This window comes from Astatotilapia calliptera, chromosome 8, assembly GCF_964374335.1.
Source record: "Astatotilapia calliptera chromosome 8, fAstCal68.1, whole genome shotgun sequence".
Classification (NCBI taxonomy): Eukaryota; Metazoa; Chordata; class Actinopteri; order Cichliformes; family Cichlidae; genus Astatotilapia; species Astatotilapia calliptera.
In genome coordinates this window covers 30,018,648-30,034,739 of record NC_137429.1, presented here as the reverse complement: position 1 = coordinate 30,034,739, position 16,092 = coordinate 30,018,648, and the positions used below count along the sequence as shown (strand labels likewise).

At 43.1% G+C, this 16,092-nt stretch overlaps 1 protein-coding gene and 1 long non-coding RNA gene across 9 annotated transcripts in view; one reads left to right on the top strand and one right to left on the bottom strand.

Moving 5' to 3' along the window:
- The window catches only part of rab3gap1 (RAB3 GTPase activating protein subunit 1), a 61,471-nt gene that overhangs the window by 41,190 nt on the left and 4,189 nt on the right, over positions 1-16,092 (bottom strand). The gene's annotated exons all lie outside the window — the stretch shown is intronic.
- LOC145430509 (uncharacterized) lies at positions 134-2,415 on the top strand. The gene is made up of 2 exons (XR_013911089.1): positions 134-263; positions 2,242-2,415. It is a non-coding gene; the product is annotated as an uncharacterized LOC145430509 (long non-coding RNA).

Sequence of the window (16,092 nt, the reverse complement as noted above, 5' to 3'; positions counted from 1 at the left end):
CAGTGAGGAAAGGTTATGGCTCAAGAACTGCTCCAAAATCGAATTACCACCTCATTCCTGAAAAAGCAGGCAGTTTATGAAAGATTTTGAGAATATATCAGTGATTCTTGAGATAAGGGACAAAACATGTCCAAAGTTTCTGTCAACACCATCAGATTTTTTAAAAAGTACAAAAAAATCAGGAATTATTGTGGGTAACTTACACTGTGAGGACCCCTTTACCACTTCCTGTTTGATACACATGCCATGAGGTCACTGCTCTGGTGAGTTTTTTTAATTTTTATTTCATTTATTGCATACCTTTCTGATAAAAAAAAACTCTGTGTCACACCCATAGTGCATCAACACCACAGTAGAGGCCATAAGCAACTGATGAACAACAAGATGGCGTCTGTCAGAAAAACGTGCTATGAGAGAAAGTAGGGTATTTTGTCAGCACCATCAGGATTTCTGCCTGACGGTGTTGACCCTTTTTCTAATGATTTTGGCAAATGTCACAAAAGTGTCCTATTCACTAATTATATTAAGTTATTTTTATTACTATTTCAGTCATATTACTTCCTGTGTATTTTACTGATATTTCTGCTTTACAGATGTGTTGAATATTATGGAATTTGCCTGATCTTGAATCTCATAGTTAATGTATACTTTATTAATCCTGTAGGAAAATGCTTAGTCCTCTGCATTTAACCCATTTACTCAGTGAAGCAGTGGGCAGCTACCAATCCATGACCCGGGGAGCAGTGTGTAGAGACGGTAGCTTGCTCAAGGGTATCTCAGGATAGCCGCTGTTCAGTGGATTTGAACCCCCAACGATCATGGGGCAAACACTCTATCTACTGAGCTATCTCTGCCCCGAGAGCTGGTCTTTTAAGTGATGATGTATGAACCCTGCTTTCGGGTCCAAACTACTGTGTTTATTAAGGCTGTTGTGTTTTAACATGTTTTTATTCTTTTTTATCTTGTTCTATTTAATCTGAACAAGCCCCTAAAAACAGTCAGTGATCACTGTCAGCCTAACCATCGGGAACCCTCACGTTAACTTTTATCAAGTGGAAAAAAGTTTCACTGTGTTTATGTTACGCTAACATAGCTGTGTCGCTAGCAATCACGTAGCACATCATTATATACCAGCTAGTCCAACATCAGTAACCCTACAAACGCCAGTGCTGTTTAGTTTTGTCTTCATTTATGTTGGAAGTGATAGCAGAGCTGGTGTTAAGGTGGAAACCGGCGAGCTAACTTCTAACTCTGTTAAATTTCATATATTCTGTTTTCATGGATGCCTGGATGTTACACCTGGTAAAACAGCCACACTGATCATTTTATTAAAGATGAAAGAATTTAGACAGTTTGTAACTCTCAGTGATGCCGCAGAGTTCCTTTGACTTTGGGATCTGCAGCGGAGTTTGGACCTGGAAACGGCTAATGACATCAGACTTAAAGACCGGATAGCATTTCTGTTGCTTAATACATATTTGTGTTGTGAATATTCATCCTTAATATGTGTAAATGCATATGCTTCAGAAAAATTATAGCAATTACAAAATGGTACATTTCAGGCTAGAATAGCAAAGGGGAAGCTGTCAGTAGAGGAACAAAAGAGAAGGAACAGGGAGGATCAAAAAATAAGTAGAGAAAAAATTAACAGCCAGCCTGAGTTTCTCATAAAGGGAAAGATGGAGAAATAGAGTGAAAGAGGGAAAAATAAAGAACATCAGTGATCTGAAAGGAAGAGAAAAAAGGCAGAAGAGAAGGTTTTGGAAACTAGCACAGAGAGTCAAAAGTAGAGAAAGTCCAGCAGGGTCTAAACACACAACCACAGAGTACTTTAGGAATCAAGGAGTAGTAGGCAGCTACTTGCTGGTGAACTATTAAGATGTAGAACTTGACATGTGCAAAAACAGAATTGTTATGATGTGTCTTGTGATATTACAAAGGTTGTTAAGGTTTAATGGTCATTTTGAAAGAAATAATATCTTGCTTTCTACTCGTGTGTCACCACTTGTCAACTCCATAATATGGATTTTTTGTTTATTTTTCTGTTTTGAAGAACCATATATTTTCCTCCCTCATGATCTTCCAATAAAAATACGTAATTTTCTAAATAAATATGTAATTTTCATGCTGCTAAATATGATTGTTTCTTATGGAGATTAAATACAAGCTTCTGAAAATATGTATGACTGTAACTCTAATAATCCATCCATCCATTCATTCGCTTCCACTTATCCTTCTCAGGGTCGCGGGGAGCGCTGGAGCCTATCCCAGCTGTCATAGAGAGAGAGATGTTTCTCACCACATATCCAAACCGACATCATGACCAGCAGCTTTACAGCTGTGGCTCCAGCAAACATCAGCTGATACTAGAAAGTAATATTAAATAAATTCTAACAACAGCTGATCAAGCTTAAACGTGCTGCTGTTTTTTAGCGCGACAACCGCTGGCTTCCTCTTTCTGGCGCAAAGTGGGCGATAAACTAACGAGAGAGACGATCAGCTGATCATTGATCAGTTTCATGATTGAAGTAGCAACAGGAGAGGGAGGGTGAGAGAATGAGAGAAGAAGAGACAGCTGACAGTGTAAAGACACAGAATAACTCCAGCTTTGTGTCTTTTTCCATTGTAGCTGAAGTCCGGGACAAACTGTGCTCCTTTTCACCTCAATACGAAGCGCGTAATATTTTCTCTGAATGCGGGACAATTCCATTTTTTAGGGGATGGTTGGCAACTCTACTAACTAACCTTATGAATAAAATGAAGTTCACTATCAGTAACATCATAGCACCACCCAGCTGTAGAAACTCCATCATGCTGGCTAGTACGCAGTACGAGTTATTGTAACTGACTGTAAAAAGTCAGCACAACGAAAATAAACTCCACCTAAACTTGGTTTATATCTGACCCAGATAGACTGCAGGTCATAACTTCTTACCTGAAGTTCAGTTCACCTGACACTCGGACCGGCGGCCGCCTCGGGCCTCTGCTCCTCCTGCCTCACCTTTCCCTCATCCACCTGCTGGCCTCTGTGGAAGCTCCGCCATAGCCACCACCAAACAACTGTGAAAACGTAAAGTGGGCAGCATCTGACTGCATTTCAATGGAAGACTGCAAAGCTGAGTGCAGACTTGTTTTTATTTTCTGCTATTTTCCATTGTTTCAAACTTGTCCAGGCCTTAGACCTCAGGTGTGTTCTCCCAAGTAGTACTTAATGCATAAAAATACTATTTTCATGAAAACACTGAATAAAATGTTGCTTTGTTGAAAAAGAATATGTACATTTGAAAAATAACATAAAATCAAGTTATACAAAGTGTCTTTGAATGGCAGAGATGTGTGCACATACCACAGAGCCATGGCTCACTGTCTGAGTGTCTAAATGAGTTTCACAGGCCTGAACGCTCGCTTGAAGTCGTTAATAATTCTTAACTTGTTGGATCTGCTGCTCACCACAAAGAAGCACAAGCATGAAATTTGGACTTTTAACCGTGTTTTTATAAGTTTTACAGCTTTTCCTAGTGATAAAAACCTCCTTTATTGCCATTCATGCTACACAAAGACATCAAGCAAATAACAATTAAATGACAGAAAAGTTTGTTTTTCACTTTTTACTACAGAAATCTCTGTTTTATATGACTACTGACAGGGGATTTTTAAAAATCACCCCGCAGTTCTTCAGCTGAGACACCTGAGTTAGAAAACACAAACACTGCAGTTGTGTTTACTCGTGAGGACGGTCACAGAGCGCTCGCACAGGAGACATTCATGGACTCGCGCTCTGTCACCGTCTGCTTTCTTTCTTTATACAACAGGAATTAATACATTCGTTCAGTGACATGAGCATGTGCATGTGTGCGTGTGTGTGTGTGTGTGTGTGTGCGATGTCAGAACTGCTTGTTCAACTTCTTACTATCGCTGTGGAAAGATTCAGATACGAATATCAGAACACGTTTCATAAAGAACAATCAGTTCTGAGCAATGAAGAGATCATCATGCAGCATTCTATCACGAATAAACTTATATCATTAAAAGCTTATACTGACTAAACAAATACAATTTTCTATTGACATTCCCTCCTGTTGTCAGTATAACCTTTATACGGTTAATTTATGCGGTTAATCAATTTTCTATTGACAACTACAGTTTAAAAAACGAAAGGAAAAACTGTGCAGTTTGGGCAATGAGCTGTCAGGGCTTTTTTCTGTAATCTTACACGTTTATTTCTTACGATTTAAGTACAAAGAGCCGTGCCGACAGATTTCTGTCTTTGTCACATCAGCTTTTTCTTTATCATGTAGAAAAACAGTTAAATATGTCATCTTTACACTGACAGAAAGGAGAATTTCACTGGTCCAGCATACAGGGAGTGCAGAATTATTAGGCAAATGAGTATTTTGTCCACATCATCCTCTTCATGCATGTTGTCTTACTCCAAGCTGTATAGGCTCGAAAGCCTACTACCAATTAAGCATATTAGGTGATGTGCATCTCTGTAATGAGAAGGGGTGTGGTCTAATGACATCAACACCCTATATCAGGTGTGCATAATTATTAGGCAACATCCTTTCCTTTGGCAAAATGGGTCAAAAGAAGGACTTGACAGGCTCAGAAAAGTCAAAAATAGTGAGATATCTTGCAGAGGGATGCAGCAGTCTCAAAATTACAAAGCTTCTGAAGCGTGATCATCGAACAATCAAGCGTTTCATTCAAAATAGTCAACAGGGTCGCAAGAAGCGTGTGGAAAAACCAAGGCGCAAAATAACTGCCCATGAACTGAGAAAAGTCAAGCGTGCAGCTGCCAAGATGCCACTTGCCACCAGTTTGGCCATATTTCAGAGCTGCAACATCACTGGAGTGCCCAAAAGCACAAGGTGTGCAATACTCAGAGACATGGCCAAGGTAAGAAAGGCTGAAAGACGACCACCACTGAACAAGACACACAAGCTGAAACGTCAAGACTGGGCCAAGAAATATCTCAAGACTGGTTTTTCTAAGGTTTTATGGACTGATGAAATGAGAGTGAGTCTTGATGGGCCAGATGGATGGGCCCGTGGCTGGATTGGTAAAGGGCAGAGAGCTCCAGTCCCACTCAGACGCCAGCAAGGTGGAGGTGGAGTACTGGTTTGGGCTGGTATCATCAAAGATGAGCTTGTGGGGCCTTTTCGGGTTGAGGATGGAGTCAAGCTCAACTCCCAGTCCTACTGCCAGTTTCTGGAAGACACCTTCTTCAAGCAGTGGTACAGGAAGAAGATTTAGATTAGATTAGATTAGATAGAACTTTATTAATCCCTCGGGTGGGTTCCTCTGGGAAATTCGATTTCCAAAAAAGCACAGCACCGACAGAAGTTACAGAGTTACAGAATATTATATATATATATATATATATATATATATATATATATATATATACACACACACATATATAGAATAAATAGGAATAAAAATAAAAATACAAGTGAATTGCACATTTCTCGTATTGAGTCTATTGCACTGTTGACTATTTACAAAAAGTATTGCACAAGGTATTGTACAGTGAGGTGAAGAGGCACTACAGCTTAGTTGTTCCCCCCTCCTTTGTCCTCCTGTTTCCCCTCCCTCTCCCCTCCAGAGAGGAGTTAAACAGTCTGATGGCGTGTGGGACAAAGGAGTTTTTAAGTCTGTTAGTTCTTGTCTTGGGGAGAAGCAACCTGTCACTGAACAGACTCTTCTGGTTGTTAATGGCCGTGTGCAGAGGATGCCCAGCATTGTTCATAATGTCCATCAGTTTCTTTAGTGTCCTTTTCTCTGCCACTGTCACCAGAGTGTCCAGCTTCATGCCGACCACAGAGCTAGCCCTCCTGATCAGTTTCTCCAGCCTGGATGAGTCCTTCTTTGCTGTGCTGCTCCCCCAGCACACCACAGCATAGAAAAGTACTCCAGCAACCACCGACTGGTAAAACATCCTCAGGAGCTTCCTGCAGATGTTAAAAGACCTCAGCCTCCTGAGGAAGTACAGTCGGCTTTGGGCTTTTTTATACAGGTGCTCTGTGTTGCATGAGTCCAGTTTATTGTCCACCCACAGCCCGAGGTACTTGTACTTGTTGACCACCTCCACCTCCTCCCCCTCTATCTGAACCGGCAGTGGACCTTCTCTGGACCTCCCGAAGTCCACAACCAGTTCCTTAGTCTTTGAGGTGTTGAGTTTCAGGTGGTTTGTGTGACTCCATGCGACAAAGTTCCTCACCAGACTTCTGTACTCCTCTTCCTGATCATCCCAGATACACCCCACGATGGCTGTGTCGTCTGCAAACTTCTGAATATGGCATAATTCAGAGTTGTAGCAGAAGTCAGAGGTGTACAGGGTGAAGAGAAGAGGGGACAGCACAGTTCCCTGTGGTGCTCCTGTGCTGCTGACCACTGTGTCAGACGTGATGTCCTTCAGCCTGACGTACTGTGGTCTGTCGGTGAGGTAGTCGGAGATCCAAGCGACCAGGCAGGGGTCCACCTCCATCCTGTTCAGTTTTTCCTGAAGCATACAGGGCCAGATGGTATTAAAGGCACTGGAAAAGTCAAGAAACAGGATCCTGACCGTGCCTTTTCCCCCATCCAGGTGTGAGTGGGCTCTGTGTAGGAGGTACAGGATGGCATCCTCCACTCCGACACCCGCCTTGTATGCAAACTGTAGTGGGTCCTGGGCATGTTGTACCTGTGGTCGGAGGAGGTTGAGGAAGAGCCGCTCTAGAGTCTTCATAAGATGTGACGTCAGTGCCACCGGTCGGAAGTCATTCAGCTCATTGGGCCGGTTCTTTTTGGGGACCGGGACGATGCAGGATGTCTTCCATAGGGCGGGCACTCTCCCCAGTCGCAGACTGAGGTTGAAGACTCGTTGTAGCGGCTCCCCAAGTTCAGCAGCACACGCCTTTAGCATCCTAGGACACACCTTGTCTGGGCCTGCTGCCTTTCTGGGGCGAAGCTTCCTCAGTTGTCTCCTGACCTGATCCACTGTGACACTGGGAGATGTTTGGGAGGAGGGGAGATGTCTTGCTGCTGAGAGAGGGATTGGAGGAGGGGGGTGTCATGGTGTCAGGAAGGGGGGGAAGCGAGGGAGGCAGGAGAGTGGGGATTGGACTCCGTAGTAAAGGTGAGGGTGGGGGGGTTGTGGGCTGGTCAAACCTGTTGAAGAAGTTGTTGAGTTCGTTTGCCTTCTCCACAGTCCCCCCCACTGTGCTTTTCTTGGTGTTGTGGCCTGTGATGGTTTTCACACCATTCCAGACCTCCCTCATATTGTTCCTCTCCAACTTCTGCTCCACCTTCCTCCTGTAGGTGTCCTTTGCTTCCCTCAGGCAGCGTTTCACCTCCCGCTGTGCTGCTTTCATCTCCTCCTTCACTTTGCTCCTGAAAGCCTTCTTCTTCATGTTGAGGACAGCTTTGACTTCCTGTGTTACCCACGGTTTGTTATTAGGATAACACCGTACCGTCTTAGCAGGGGCGACCGTGTCCACACAAAAGTTGAGGTAGTCCGTCAGACAGTGTGTCGCCCCCTCTATGTCCTCACCATGTGGGCTCAGGAGCACATCCCAGTCTGTGGTGTCATAGCAGTCCCTCAGAGCATCCTCCTTTTCTGGGGTCCATCTCCGGATGGAGCGCGTTGTGACAGGCTGCCTTTGGACGAGGGGTGTGTATTGTGGCTGTAGGTAAACCAGGTTGTGGTCTGACTTCCCTAGTGGGGGGAGGGGGGTGGCTCTGTATGCATCTCTCACATTAGCATACAGTAGGTCAATTGTCCTGTTGCTCCTTGTGGGACAATTCACAAACTGGTGAAAAGCAGCCAGAGTAGAGTCCAGTGTGGCATGGTTAAAGTCTCCAGATATAATAATGAAAGCCTCGGGGTTTTGTGTCTGAAGTCTTGCTGTGACTGTGTGTATTTTCTCACAGGCAGCTGTTGCGTCGGCCCTCGGAGGGATGTAAACACACACACAGATCACATGACTGAACTCCCGAGGTAGATAATATGGCCGCAAGCTAACAGCTAGCAGCTCCAGGTCCGGACGGCATACCGAAACTTTAACGGAGACGTGTCCAGGGTTACAGTATCTGTTGTTAACGTAGACAATGAGTCCCCCACCTCTGCTTTTTCCGCTGGCCTGCGTGTCCCTATCGGCTCTCACGGATGTGAAACCACATAGGTCTACGTTAGCCTGCGGCGTTAGCTCGGTTAGCCACGTCTCCGTGAAGATAAACAAGCTGCACTCACGGTATAGTCTGTGGTTGTTCAGAGCGCACAGTTCGTCAATCTTATTCTGTAACGAGTTCACGTTGCCCATGATCACTGTCGGGATTGATGGTTTGAATCACCTCCGGTGATCCGCTCTCCTCACTCCAGCTTTGCAGCCTCTGTAGCTCCTCTTTAGCTCGGCCGGGATGTTGTGTCGCATGCCGGTCTGTCCCTTTGTTTTTAGTGCCAGCAGCTCCGCTCTCGAATAGATGAAGGAACTGGTTCCAGAAGTTTTTAAAAGTGCATTATCCATCTTGTATCGCTATATCTAAGAGGTATAAGTAGAGGAAGGTGAAAAAAAGTTTGAAAAGCCTAGTCTAAAAAAGTTAAAGTTAATAAAAAAGGTGCGGTGTTGCAGAGCTACTTGGAAAGGCTGCCGTCACTCCAGCGCCATCTTAGATTCATCTAAGAAGTCTGCATCCTTCAAGAAAAACATGATTTTCATGCAGGACAATGCTCCATCACACGCGTCCAAGTACTCCACAGCGTGGCTGGCAAGAAAGGGTATAAAAGAAGAAAGGGTATAAAAGAAGAAAAACTAATGACATGGCCTCCTTGTTCACCTGATCTGAACCCCATTGAGAACCTGTGGTCCATCATCAAATGTGAGATTTACAAGGAGGGAAAACAGTACACCTCTCTGAACAGTGTCTGGGAGGCTGTGGTTGCTGCTGCACGCAATGTTGATGGTGAACAGATCAAAACACTGACAGAATCCATGGATGGCAGGCTTTTGAGTGTCCTTGCAAAGAAAGGTGGCTATATTGGTCGCTGATTTGTTTTTGTTTTGTTTTTGAATGTCAGAAATGTATATTTGTGAATGTGGAGATGTTATATTGGTTTCACTGGTAAAAATAAATCATTGAAATGGGTATATATTTGTTTTTTGTTAAGTTGCCTAATAATTCTGCACAGTAATAGTCACCTGCACACACAGATATCCCCCTAAAATAGCTCAAACTAAAAACAAACTAAAAACTACTTCCAAAAACATTCAGCTTTGATATTAATGAGTTTTTTGGGTTCATTGAGAACATGGTTGTTGTTCAATAATAACATTATTCCTCAAAAATACAACTTGCCTAATAATTCTGCACTCCCTGTACAGTGAGCCACAGCCGCCCTATTTTGAAACTTCTTACATTTTCTCGTTACTTTTGGTTCAACAAATTTACAGGGAGTTATTGTTTCTGTCACTCTGAGCCTTCATTTAAAATAATCACCAGGGGACGTCACATAAAAAGAGATGACGTGTGCCATAGTAAAGGGTCCAAGTGGGCCGCTGTGTGGTTTTGATTTTTTGGCACAGCTCTGGAACGACTGCAGGTGTCCATAAGTTGTGGCCGCGGTACTTCAGCATCTAATGAGCCCTACAGAAGACGATCAAGCATAAAGGGAGTAACATGTCGTGGCAGGTAATTTCAAATGCAACGTTTCTATCAGCTGTGGAGATCAGGGAAATTATTTCACTGCTATGGTTCATGGTCATCATCATTACCATTGCAGTAATGACATTAATAACATAATCTACAGCATTGATATTGTATTCAGATGTTTAAACATATTGGTAGCCAATTAGCCTTTATTACAGGTGCAGTTATAACCACGTTAAACTGTTGAGTTAAATCTATAATCTTAAATGCTTTTGAATGCTTGTTATAATCTTAAATGTGTATGTGCTGATTCTGTTGCATTATAAAAGAAAGGCCTAACTCTGAGTACACTGTGTTAAAGTTGGAGAAGCGAGAGTCAGAAGATGGACCTGGCATGGAGACGAGGCGATGTTCTTTTCAAACTGTGTTAAAAGTCATTGTGGTTTTGATTTGACGTATGCATGTATTGTATCTGATGACGCATGAGGGGGCGTTAACCCTGATGAATCAAAAGCAATCTGAAGTGTCTTTTTGGGCGGAGATCTACAGCTGATGTTTTGCAGTGTACATCTCACCACGCTGCGTGTGGTCATTAAAATCAATTGTTTGACCAAGCTCTTCTGGACCATGGTTGTTTTTACTCTCCTCCTAAATATTGAACCCTTAACACAGCTCAACAAACATCAGCAAACACACAAACTGTTTTTGTGCAGTTTGTTTCACAGTGTGTTGCAGCTAAAAGCTGCTGTATTTCACAGAGACAGAAACGAGTTTGAGATAACTTCACTCAGAGATGGAGAAAGAATACAGGACAGGAAGAGGAGAGCTTATATTTAAAGGTATGGACTGCTCAGGACTGCTTGATGCAAATTTAAAGCTTGCATGGATTTCCTCATGTTCTCATATTGTGAAACACGCTGCAAAGCAAACCAACTGTGTTATTTAAAGAGCACATGAAAATCCTCTGCAGGTTAGTGCAGGATAATCAGGTTAGTTTACAGTAAAGAACTGCGTGTGACTGATGCACAATGGCTGTGGTGCTCGTGGTCTGTTACATCAAGTGTAACAGAGATGGATATGAATTTCAGCTGGTGATGCTTAAATATAGAAAAAAAAGACTGTGTAAACAGCGTCCTGTCAGTGTAGAGGGTGGAAATCAGCCAGGACAGTTCATGAAATACCTGCTTGCATCTTGTTGATTTGTGTAAAGAGCCACTACAGCTGATTTTAGGGTTCCCCCACTCTAAGATGGAAACCCCTGCTGAGCAAAACGAACAAAGGCTGCTCTCAGTTTTGCCAGAAAACATCTCAATGATCCCCGAGACTTTTGGGAAAATACTCTGTGGCCTGTTGAACTATCTCTGCTGCTCGTCTGCAGAAGTGACGAGTATCTCAGCCTTCCACACAGTGAGCCTTGTCTCTTCCTTCAGATTGTATCATGGACTTAAGATCTGTGGTTTGATCTTTCCTGGTTTATTTCTCAATGATCTCACTTGCTACAGTGACTACAATAAAAACATCCCGTTTGTGGAACAGCACATATGTGTCTGATCACTCTGCACTGCACGCTCAATACAAATCCCACCGCCAGTAAGGACCTCAGTCACAAAGAGAAAACCTCAACACATGCACAATACATGAATCCCAGCTGTCATAATGTGCACCAAAAAGGGATTAATACTGTTTTTTCTGCCCTTGCAGCGCTTTCTGTCATCTAGAGCCAGTTAATGTTTCCAGACCAGCCCTAAAGAAGTGAAAATGAATCCACTGTGTGTGCACACATGTCATTGTTTTTAAGCCCCACAGATACAATCATAGTTTAACTGTACAATGCAATGTAGTCCAAATAATCCAGCACATATACAGCAGTGTTAGGGTTCAAATATCAAGGAGGGATACAGGAGGTAATCCAAAAAAATAACAACACTGATCCGGCCGGGTGAAGTCAAATGATGATTTTAATGACACGCGTGGAGAGACGACCGCTGTACGCAGACAGCATCGATCTCTAACTAACAATGCACAAGCAGATGTTTTATACCATTAGGGCTTAAATTTAATGACGCCCCTTCAACGTCAAACAGATACAATAGATACGTAGGTTTCACAACCAAAAAAGTTTCATTAACGATTTTAAAAAAAGTTCAAAAGAGCATCTTATTCGCCTCCGCGCCAGGTGTCTTCCGGTGGCTGTCTCCCCTCGCTTCTCCAAAACCTCGAACCATGCTCTGCAACAAACTAGCAATTCTGCACGCACAAAAATGCAGTGACCAGCAAATATTTTAACTCCTTGAACTCTTTCAAAATGCTATATTTTAGGTTTTACCTTTGGTAGAATCACACTTTTACTTTTCTGTGTTCGTGTATTTGAAGTGAAATTAAAGCTAATTATGGTTCAATGGCAAGAAAGTGAAAGTGGAAAGTGCTAAAAATAGAGAATTATCCTTTTAAGTGAATCTAAATATTTTCCTTCCTCTGTCTAAAAAAAAAGATTCATCTCCTCTCTCTGTTTATACCAACTCTACTGTCTGACTGGCTTTTGGAGACTCAGATTTGAAGCCAAACAGAAAAATCAATTTTGTTTTCACTGAATGTTTTCTAACAGTAAATATTTTTCTAACATTTGTTTCCAGTTTCTGTCTTTTCATGTGTTGTCCCTTAATCTGAACTGGAACCAAATGAAGCAGAGTGTAATCACCTACGAGCCATCCCGTCACAGTGAGTGGAAGCTACAGTATCATATACTGGCTCTTTGTGATTTACAATGTGAGCTATTCATGGTGGCCTAAAACAAACTGTGTGCATGCTCCTGTTGTTAAAGGGAATCCTCCTGCAAAGCCACAAGTCAGCGTCACCTCTGTTTCCTGGGCCCTATTTCAGGAAGCCGGTTTAGTGCAAACTCTGAGTAAGTATACCCTGAGTTAACGAAAACTCTGGGTTTTCGGTTTCACAAAGCGAGTTTAGATTAATTCTGAGTGAGTTACTATGACGACACACTCCGTGAAGCTAACCTGCCCCCTAGCAGGTTTACTACAACTAACCCTGACCTTCTCCGCCTCTTTGTCAGAAACCTGACTGTAGGAAGTGTCAGACATGGCGTGTCCCTTCCTTGAAGAGCCAGTAGATGTTGAAGCCCAAATTCTCCGCAGAGCTCTCCGCCGGGAGAGAGTGATTAGAGCGCGTTCGGACATTTTATCATTTCCTGATGATTTTCTGTGTGAACGTTACCGTTTTTCAGCACAATCTATAATTTATTTGAATAACATCCTCAGGCCTAATATTGCTCATGTGACACATCGCGGACATCCTCTCAGTTCTGTACATATTATTTGTATCGCACTTCGGTTTTTTGCAAACAGGAGCTTTCTGTATAATATTGGTGACGCTGAGCACGTTTCCAAGGCTACCGTCTGTCGGGCAGTCAGGAATGTTACAGTTGCACTGAAACGTCTCCTGTACTCGTTTGTGGTGTTCCCCGGTCACAGACCCACAAGATTTATCAAAGAGGGATGCCACAAAATTGCAGGTAGCAGGATGAACAAAACTTAATTCATGATGTGGTGATACTTGAACTACTACTTAAATTTTACATTTATTCTCACGGTTCCCAGGCGTGATTGGCTGTATAGATGGCACTCACATTCCAATCATTGCTCCTTCAGTAAATGAAGGAGACTATGTGAACAGGAAGTCTTTCCACAGCATTAATGTACAGGTACATAGTTCCCTGTAGCATTTCAAACTAACAAATTATTTCATTATAGTAATGGATGCTAATTTGTGTTCTCTGCACTGTGAAGATCATATGTGATGCTGCCAACATTATCACAAATGTGGAAGCCAAGTGGCCAGGCTCTGTGAGTGGTGGTGGTGGAGGACCCCCACCTGTTTTTCGGGCCTCCGCTTTTTTTCTGTTGGCTATAACGGGCCACATTTGAGCATACAGAGTAAGCAAATATGTACTTGTAATGTGCTCAGATAATTTCAATAAGTGCTTACAGAAAGAAAATTAATGTAGCCTCTAACTGCAATTGATTTACATCGGACAAACAGACCAAGCACTATGGCTCATAATACAATTACACCTTACCTGTTTGGACTATATTTTTATATTTCATTTTTACTTGCTACCAGGAACGTTTGGGGCCTGTTGGGTTGCACCTGCGCTCACATCACATCACAAAATAAAATGTATGAAATAAAAAATAAAATAAAATATAATGAAATATAATAAGATAACGTGTTAAATGGGTGGAAATCCCTAGATCAATGTTTAAATTAACACTCACGCATTGACTCTGTCGGCTTTGTTTTGCCATGCATGCTCCCTTTCTTTTGCAGCTGAGCCTGTGTTACTTTTTTCCCGCAAAATTTGCATGTTATCAGCATATACTGCCATCAGAATTTCGGCCTCAAGCGCTGTAAAATACATTGACCGCGCCTTCTTTCCCTCCGTCTCCATGGTGACTCGCTTAATCTGTGCTCCACTAATCAGGGCTTTATGTATCCTCATGCGCGCGCTTAACTTGGGGTTAAAGCAACTCCGCGTTGATTGAACTAATTGTTATCAGCCTTTCTGAAACCGAATATTCCGAGTTGGACAGTTCGGGGTTACTCAACCCTGAGTATCGTTTTTCACTCTGAGTTTTCTAAACCGGCTTCCTGAAATAGGGCCCTGCTTGTCCAAAGTGAACCGTGATGAAAAGATCAATTCATACAGAAGTGAAGCAGGAGTATCAGTCATGGACGCACGAGTTTGTTTGTTTTGTGGAACCACAAGGGAGCCTGGAGTGACTGGAGCTCCACTGGATCATCACCAGTAGGAAGAAAAAAAAACCCACCACGTGGAACTTTTTTGTAGAATCGTTGCAAATTTTCCAGCACACAGTGGATGTGATCTGGGAATGCAGTTTCTTGCAACGTGTACTCAGATATTTATGCAATACTTATGTAAGAATGCTGTTTGTTGACTTCAGCTCAGCATTCAGTACAGGCATTCCCTCCAAGCTGATCACCAAACTTGTGGATTTTGGACTCAGCAACTCCAGGCGACCATGGTTCAGGGGATTGGGAAGCTCATCTATAACTGGAAGGTTGCCGGTTTGATCCCCCTGGTCGTTGTGTCCTTAGACAAGACGCTATATAAATGTAATCCATTATTATTATTATTATTATTATTATTATTATCTGTACCTGGATCATGGACTTTCTGACCAACAGACCCTGGCATGTAAGGTCAGGCTATAACTGCTCTACCACCATCACACTCAACACTGGCACTCCACAGGGCTGTGTGCTGAGCCCGTTCCTCTATGACTGCAGACCTCGGTCCGGATCCAACTCCATCATCCAGTCTGCAGATGACACCGCGGTGACTGTCTCATCAGAGACAATGATGAGTCTGCTACAGGGAAGAGTAAAGCACCTAGCTGTGTGGTGCTGACAATAACCTGCTCCTGAATACCAGCAAAACCAAAGAGCTCATTGTGGACTTCAGGAGGGAGAACAGAGACCCCCATGTCCCCATCTACATAAATGGCACAGCTGTTGAATGGGTCTCCAGCTTCAAGTTCTTGGGGACCCACATCTCTGAGAATCTGTCCTGGTCAACTGACACCTCCAGCCTGGTCAAGAAGGCCCATCAGCGCCTTTTTTTCCTTGAGGACACTGAAGAAGAACCACCTGTCTACTGACATACTGGTTAACTTCTACCACTATGTGATAGAGAGCATCCTGACCAACTGTGTCACACTCTGGTATGGGAACTGTTGCTGGCCACAAGGCACTGCAGCGGGTTGGGCAGTTTTCACCACAGGGCCTCCACTTCCTGCCATTGAGGATGTCCACAAGAAGAGATGTCTATGCCGAGCACGCATCATTCTCAGGGACTCCTCTCATCCTGCCAATAAACTCCTCCAGCTCCTCCCCCCCAGAAGGTGCTACAGGAGCCTTCAGACTAAAACCAGCAGGTTTAGGAACAGCTCCTCCCCCACAGCTGTCACCCTACTGAACTCAGCCCCCGCTGAACCTTTCGATCCACACTCACTGAACCCTTCTACACTCCTCCTCCCAGTGACCATGATTTCATTCTCAACATTGTTACGTTCTAAGTCTAGGCGTGTCTTGAACGCAACACAACATTGGCCCACCACACTCCACCCAAAACAAGAACCCAAACAATAGTATCTTTTAAAATGCTAAGCAGCCATTTATTTGCTTCAGCAGTGAGCAGTGCCGAAAATAAACAAAACTCCCTAATGGTCCCTACGCTTTCCTACCCAAAATGAAAAACCAAACAAAAGACAATTCACTTACCTAACTCGCTACATGAAAAACAGGAGAAAACTTAATCAACAAAAATGGCTTCTCACGCCTACTAGGCTGCTGCAGTGAACAATATATAAATCAAATTCAAATCAAATTCAAATTCAAATTTTATTTGTCACACACACACAACCATACACA